At 28.0% G+C, this 8,981-nt stretch overlaps 1 pseudogene; it reads right to left on the bottom strand.

Moving 5' to 3' along the window:
- Positions 1-7,190: 7,190 nt before the first annotated feature.
- On the bottom strand, positions 7,191-8,762 carry LOC149058714 (uncharacterized; annotated as a pseudogene).
- Positions 8,763-8,981: the final 219 nt, after the last annotated feature.

The following is an 8,981-nucleotide window of genomic DNA, read 5'->3' as shown; positions in this document are numbered from 1 at the left end:
TTGTATTATACATAATATGTATAAATAATATACATAATATAAATATTTTTAAATCATTTTCTTTAGCATGATCTAATATAACGCATGTTTAACTATACAAAAAGACATTGATATTGTGGTTTAATTTCTGCGTATCGTTAATATAATCTGTTATTGGTTTCACGAATGGTCCAATTTAATAACAAAAATAACCACTTTGAATTGAAAAATTTGTAATTTTACGGTCTTCATAGAGTATTTTTTTATTGTTAGGTTGATTAAGCAAGCCAGACGTTCAATCAAAATTATTATTAAAAATAATGTATTATATTTTGGTTGCTTGTTGCCTGTGTATATTTTATTCGATTTGTTATACAATCGTATCTAAACGATAAATAAATATTTTAATTACATAATAATAATAATATGTCAAAGCAATACTATTGTTGAGGTCGTGGGCGTTCAGAGTACGACAACCGATATAACGAGCTTTCAAATTCGTAATTTATGTTGGTGAATCTAAACTTGGAAACCACATGAATCATCTCAAATCATCGGGTGGTATTTTTTTTTTACTACGAATTTCGCCTTATTTTCTATAAATTATTCTGTAAGCTTACTTTATGTACCTACCTACCTATATATATTTATGTGTATGTTTTGCCAAGAGAGTTGTAGATTGTCAATAAGCTTCGTTATCAAAACGAGTAAACGACTACCTACGACAAAATTGGAAATATATTATATAAAAGTATAATGTACATTCGAAAATGAAAACCTAAAAATAGAATAACCGATTGAATTTTCATACGCAAGGGTAAATCTGACGAATGCATTTTATTAGAGAGGTAGGTACATTATTGTTAATATAGACTAACAAAATACCTAGGTAATTAAATCAATAGAACTTGATTAACCCAGAAATAAACCACAGGATTGTGTACATATTTCATAAGGCAGTTTAATTTACTTTTCTAACATAAACTAATGTGAAAAATCGTATAAAAAATATTTAAAATTTTATAATATTGTTATCAACCTTCTACTAACTATAAAATGTTTATTGAACATTACAAGTTATGTTAAAAGTTACGTTATATACACAGTGTTTAATCACTTTTAAAGTTTTACTTGTACTAATTTAATTTTTTTTCTTCATATTTTAAATTTCAAATGGAAATAATTACACGTGTTTTTTATATTATATAAAAAAATTCGCTTGTGTTATTTATTATTACCTATTTACCCGTGGAAATAATACAAATATTAGTTAGTTTTAAATTTTGAAAGTAGTTTCTAGTGCCAAATAATTTCAAGTTTTTGTGTTAGTGGTTAAAAGTAAAAAATTCTTAGCAGGCACTTCACAAAATAACCGAGATATAATAAATATGATAATAAAATATCAGAAAAAATAGATAAACCTAAACCAGACAAAAACTATTTTTTTAACGTGTTGATAAAAAGTTAAAGGATCACTAAAAATGTTTCATTTTAAATTTCCAAGAATGTTTTCTTATAAATTTTTGCCACAGAAATCAAAAAATACTGTATAATACAAAATGAGAATTTTTATTAAATGTTCTTTTGACAAAATTCATAAAAATTGACTTTTTGGAAAATTATACATTATTTTGTATTTAAAAATGCATGATGAAAAGATATAATTTCTAATTTTAATAGCTATAAATTGAAAATATAGTATGAGGTTAACCTAACCTCAGGAGGAACTGAGTAATTAGTACTCCGGGTTTGGCGAACCCGGGGCTCCGAGATCTGGTCCTCCAAGTTGGAAGTTTAGCGCAGGACCAACAACCCTGCCTTGTTAAAAACTTTGTGGTCAAATACTTAGAAATTTGCCTCGAATAATTGGAGATACTAAAAAAGCGACTGGAAATTGGAAAAATGCTTTACTCTTTAGAACATGGAACGTTTGCACTTTTTTTAAGACGAGAGTTGCACAGGGTGTAGTATCTGAAATTGAGAGATATAGACTTAGAGTGGTAGCTCTACAAGAAATGAAAGATGGAGTGAATCAGAATTAGTGGATATTCAAAACACGACAGTCTTCTATGGGAAGTGTAACGATCAACGTCATTTTGGTACAGCCTTTGCGGTACATAAGAGTTTAATACCAACAATAAAGGAATTCAAAGATGTAAATCCTAAAAAATCAGTTCTAACTGTTCGACACAGTAGTTTGATATTAATTTTGTTAACTTAAAGCACCCTACAGAAGAGAAACAGCAAGAGGAAAAGGACCTTTTTTATGAAGATATAATAACTACGCTTAACACAATGCCAAGGAGAAGAATTCAAATTGTCCTTGGTGATATGAATGCGAAGGTTGGGAAAGAGATCACATTCAGACCAGTTATAGGTAGCCATAGATTACATGACAAAAGTAATGACAACGGACTAAGACTAATTGACTTGGCAACTGAAAGAGGTTTGGTATTAAAAAGTAAAGTGTCCCCACACAAAATGATACATAATGGAACTTGGAGCTCACCGGGCGGAAAGTATATAAACCAAATTGATTATGTACTAATAAATTTTCAGCAACTGTATTCAAGATGTTCGGAGTGAAGAGGGGTGGATAATGACTCCGATCACTTCCTTGTTAAAGGAGAAATAAAACTAAAACTAAAAACATCCCGCATGATCTACTGGGACTATGCTGGATAGATATGATTTATCCAAATTAGAGGCAGAAGGGAAGAGTTGGTGTTTTAAAAACAGATTAAATGAACAGTTGTGAACCATTCGTTTTGATAGTATAGGGTTAATTAACGAAAGATGGAAAAAAGTGAGAGACTCAATAAATAAAGTATCAAAAATAGTTTTGGGTAAACCGAAAAAAATAAAGAAGTCATGGTTTAATGAGATATGCGAGAAAACACTAGCTCAAAGAAAGGTTCTAAGGTTAGGTTAGGTCATGGCTTGGTGATCCTACAAATAAAGACAAAGAGGAACATTATAAACGATGCCAAAAAGAAACACATAACACATTAAGAAGAGAAAAACGGTTGTATTCCCAAAAACTGTTAAAAGAAGCAGGACGAAATTTTAGAATAAATAATGTACGATAACTATATCAGAAGAAAAACACAGCAATATAAGAAACGAGATAGGTTTCTAGAAGAAGATGATGGGATGCTAGTGATTGAACAAAAAAAGCTTCATGGAGAAGTGGACTAGATATTTTGAGAAACTCCTTAATTGTACTCGTAATGACCTGGTGGAAGAATTTCCAAGAATGAATATAACAACTAATTATAGCGTCTGCTCAACACTCTCTAAACTCTAAACAAGAAATTGCTTTACAAATCAAAAGGTTAAAAAACCATAAACCCCCAGGAGAAGAAGATGGTATTGAAGCAGAAATTCTGAAGAGGGTAGATGAAGAAGCATTATCTAGAATTCACAAGATAATAGAATCGATCTGGGAAAATGAGAGTCCCGAGTGATTGGAATATTTCGTTATATGTTCAATACATAAGAAGAATGATCCTCAAGATTGCAAAAATTCTGAAGTTTAGCTCTAATTAATGTTGCTTATAAGATTTTGGCATATTGTATACTTAATAGGATAAAACCTTTAACAGAAGGTGGTTTGGGAGATTATCAGGGAGATTATAGACCTAACAGATCTACAACTGATTAGATTTTTTTGTATTTGCCAAATTATACAAAAGTCATGAGAATATAACAAAGAGCTATACATTTTATTTATCGATTTTGAGAAAACGTATGATTCAATTCATAGACCAACCTTAATCAACATATTAAAAGAGTTTAATTTCCCAATAAAGCTGGTAAACTTGATTAAGACTAGCTTTGAAAAAACTTCGATAAAAACTAAAATTTCGAATACAGTATCAGAGACAGTAAGAGTATCTACGGGCTTAAAACAAGAAGACGCTCTCTCTCCCGTCTTCTTTAATCTAGTGCTGGAAAAATTGTATTAAATATTATTGACGGGTTTACGATGGGTAACACGACAATAGGATAACTAGCACACGCCGATGACTTAGCCCTATTGGGAAATAATTTAGATATTGTAGAAAACTAATAAATGTAGCAGACAAGTGTAATTTAAAGATCAATGACGAAAAAATAGAGTACCTATATCATAATTGGAAGAAGAAGTAAAGAAATTTTTTTTTTAGTTTTAATTTTAATAAATTTGGATACTTAAACGATAAATAACGATTCTTCTCTCACGTTGTTAGTTATTACTTAATAGGTAGGTACTTATTATCATGTTATTAAAATAAATATTAATCATAAAGACTCGAAACAATAAAACTGTTCTACATCATAACGAATATTACTATATATTATATTCTTGTAGTGTGAACAATAGCATTTTAAAAATATGTATTTCGACTAGCAATTTCTGTAACGAATCAATTATCACGATAGTGAAGTATACCAATAATGTTTGATATCATATACAGGTGGTTCATTTAAGTGGGTTAACTAATTATCTCGAAAAGTATTAACTTTTTTTACCCTTCTATTTATTGGTGAAATCACTATCAACTTTTGATTTTCAAATGGTAACATATAATACAAATATCATGAATTAATAAAACTATTTTTATTATAATGTTACGAGTTAACATTTTTATATTTCGTTGATTGGTTTGTGAGTTACAGCTCCTCAAAGTCTTGGTGTCTGAAGGAGGTAAATGCGGCATGTTTATACTATTTCTTTATTTGTAATGTCCAGGAGCTATAACTGATAAATTCGATACCGTACGACCTAATAGGTAACAATATTGATAACTGTTGTACTTTGTACCTAATGTTGTTGAATGTCATATTACACCTATATAATATGCTAATTTTACCATAAAAGCTACGTTTTAATAACCTTGGCTGACATATTGGATCTCCTCCATTGTCTTCATTACATGATAATATTATGACATCATTACGATGAATATTGCTATTTGACCATAAAATAATAATAATAATATTACCAATATTTGGCGATACTTTTATCATTATTTATAATTATTTATGGCCATTATTAGATAATGCATTGATTAAATATATGATATTAATTTATTAATGATAACATTAAAGGAAACCCAATCAGTTATGATAAACTGATACTAAAGTTCAAAGTAAAAATGTAAAATGTAAATTGTAAACCATGTAATCAGCTGCATAGCACTTATTAGTTATTACTTAATAGTTAAATAATAAATGATTTAAATGTATGAAGTATTGATGTAATTAGTAATCAAACTAATTATTGTATGTTTTATACGCTGTCAGTTTAAATTTCTTTAATAACATAATATTATACTTAACACAATAGTTTTTGAATAATTAAGTTTGTCGAAAAAATTCCATTGATGACATCGTAATTAGTGATCTATGTACCTATATTATTAATCGTGGCGTAAATTTGATAATAGGCACCTACCACTTAGAAAGCTCAACGTTTATACATAAAGTTTATTGGCAAGTTTTTTTTAAATAAATAAAATGTATAAGTAGAAATAAATTTGATTAATGCATTAATTTGCGTTTGCGTTATTATACATTATTACATATTAACAGTTTTTAATTAAATTGTATTTTCAGTTTGATCAGTTTTGTTCATTCAGTTACACCACCAAATGTTATTCAAAGTTTGATGACACAAAAGTTGTTTTATTCTAAAAATTAATAACTGACACCATAGCACAAATCTAATACAACATCATATATTCTTACTCCTATTATTACTTATTACCATCTTGGACACATCAAGATGGCAGATGGCTGCCTATCTATTTATACCTACAATATACTTAAAAATATGATTTTATCTGTTTAGAAGTACTTTTAATTTGCATATATTCAAATTTTGCACTCTGTCATAGTAATTATTATTAAGAACTAAGATTGTCCATATGGACCATATTTACTACAAATATACTTAGCCAGATGGCTTAAGAGATAAATAATGAAATCACATAATTTCCTAACACCCATTAAATTTGCAAATGAGAACGATGACAAATAAAAATATTGTTTCCAATATAGAATTTTGATAATTATTGAAGATACTACAAAATTAATAAAGTATGTAAACATATTTTTTACTGTTAAATTATTTGGTTATATTTATCCTTTCTTAACTTATTAGATATTCATCTACTTAAGTTAATTTCAAAGAAGTTAAAAAATTAAGCCCCATAATATGCATTCCAGAAAAAAACTAATCCCAATGATATTGTAAACTAAAAATATGTTAAATGAATATTGTAGATGCTAATGTATTTATTTAATTTAAAAAAAAATAGCATACAAATTGAGTTAAATTAGCTAACAACATCAAATCAATTATAAATGTGTGGTATATTGTACGGTTTTTTAAAAACTAAAAAAAATCATAGATGTTTCACCTTCATTATTATACAATATACATGGTGTTATAAAATATTATAATGTTTATATTAACTACTTTGTTATAATATTAGGTATGTACGATACAAGTTAATGTAAAATTTAAAATAAATAGTGTATTGAAAAAATATAGTTAATAAAATAATATTAAATTGTGAGAGTAATATTTTCAATATGGCTCAAGTTACCTCGTGTTATATGAATTTAAATGCATTTTTAGACTTCTATTAGTTGTATCATAAGGTATATAAAAGAATTTCGCTGTGGCTAGAGACCCGGACATTGGGTATCTAATACTTACCCGGGCACTGTTTTGCCAATGCACGGGAACTTCAATATTTTTGCCACTATATTATCACTGTTATCAGGTGTTATTAAATCCTACGTAAATTAATTACTTAGGTTTAGGAATTATGATTTTATTTACGTTTACCTATAGTTTTAGGACATAATGGAAATAATAGAAAGAAAAACAAGACGTTTACAAACGTATATGAAACCAAGTCAAACAACAATCACATAACATTGAGTGTTGTAAACCAATGCCTTTTTTTAAAATTGGACAAATCCAAACTTCTTCCTTCCGCTTTATTTTTATTCTATTTAATAATGATTTCCACATTTGATTGGAACAAAAACATTTAACTATGCCTAGCTCAACGTATTCCTCTAAAATCTCACTGTGTATTTGATCTTGCTGGCATACGAGTAATATATTTATGTAATCAATTATGTATTTATTATATAACGCTTTGGTCACAATACTTCCATCTGTAACAATCCATTTCAATAATAATTTTTTTTCAGTACTCTGCATTTTGAATCATAAAGGTAATTCTTTTTTTCTTTTTCAGAAGTTCAATTGTCGTCTTTGAAATTCCTTTGGGACGTCCAGATATCTTCATTTTTGAAGGCTGTTTAATGGACTTTAAATCTGCTATAGACATAGTACATATTTTATCATTTTATAATTGTGTGATATTGCTTCCCTCTATTTAAAATAATATTTACCTTCAGTATCAACAATGTTCTTCTTTAAGGTATTTGAATTATTGTCTTCTTGCATACTGCACACAGTCTTTACGGTATCTGAGTTATTGTTGACTTGGATGCTGCCTGCATTGTCTACAAATTCTATCTCTGCAATCAAATCTAATGTAAGTGCATCATGATATACATTTTAGTTATTATTTAAATATCAATCGTACCACGTCGAAATATTATACAATATTATATTATAATTATACTATATAATATTACTTACCATCAGTATCTGAATTATTGTCTATTTGCTTACTGCACACATTATTGCCAACTTGGATGCTGCACGCATTATCTACATATCTCTTCTATAACTTGTATGGATAACTTTTTTCCTTTATTCCAAGAGTTATACATGTATGTTAGTTGATCAATTTTCTTTTCAAAGTTTTCTGTAGATAAAGTTGAAAGAAGATCAGCTATTTTACTTCCTATAATGGTTGTATTGCGAAATTTGTCATGCGATGATAAGTTTTTCTTGATTTTTTTTTTATTACTGTCAAACTATTACACTCCGTCTCCGTCACCTCATTAATAGAATCGTTTTGTTCTAGGTATAATAGTAGTAGGCATTTTAAATACGCGTTGGTTTTTATAATAGTATTGTCTAGTTCAACGAGTTGCACATAAATCGTCATCATATAATATTATATATTATTTGTTCGTCTAGCATTGAAAATATGACAACATAGTAATAAACTATATACAATTTGCATTGACAATTGTGAATTGTAGTGAATGATAGCATTTCTGACTTGGCTTCAAATTTTTTCTTGACCATCATAAATGAATGAGATATAACTAACAAAAAATATTTACTGAGATCTGGATCTTTGCTTTGTATAATTAGTAATTTTTGAACAATTTTTACAGCAGTCCTATCATGCTCCAGTCTTAGGCATTTCAATAAAATAAAGAGTTTATTAAACAAATCATCAATTGTTGAAAAAACTAGAATCACACTCTTCAATTTTCCATTAAAGGACTCTAAAAGGTTGTTAGTGTTATTTAACAAATGTCTACTATGGAATGTAAATTCAGTCACACATTTTCGCCTAATATGGTGCCAATTCTTTAAAAAGTATTCGAAGACTGATTTTGGCGCTTTAGATTGCAAGTGTTGAAATAAAGAATTTTAATCATCCTCGCATTGAGCAAACACATTTTTTCGAAAATCTGTTTTAATTGGTCTCTTTGATCAGGCGTTACATTTTGTTTTTCGCAATTATTTCACGGTTAAATGTCCTCAACACATGAAAAATACATATACCTTAGCTAATATTAGGAAATGCTTTTTTAATTACTTGTCTCTCGGTCATATCTTTATCAGTCATATTACAAAACTATCAATAAATAAACTATAAATTGTATAAATAAATATAAATTGTATTCATTAGTTTATTTATTGATGGTTTGACACTTGATGATGACAAAAACATGAAATATTTAAAAAAATAATTTTTGAATCACTAATACCTGCAAATCTTTATAAACATTGTTAGTTATCACTCATCACAAATTCAAAATCAAATCAAATTTACCCAGCTATTCTT

This window comes from Diuraphis noxia, unplaced genomic scaffold (genome assembly GCF_037042655.1).
Source record: "Diuraphis noxia isolate RWA-SAM2 unplaced genomic scaffold, SU_Dnox_SAM2 contig0002, whole genome shotgun sequence".
NCBI lineage: Eukaryota > Metazoa > Arthropoda > Insecta > Hemiptera > Aphididae > Diuraphis > Diuraphis noxia.
This window is presented reverse-complemented; position numbering and strand designations above follow the sequence as displayed.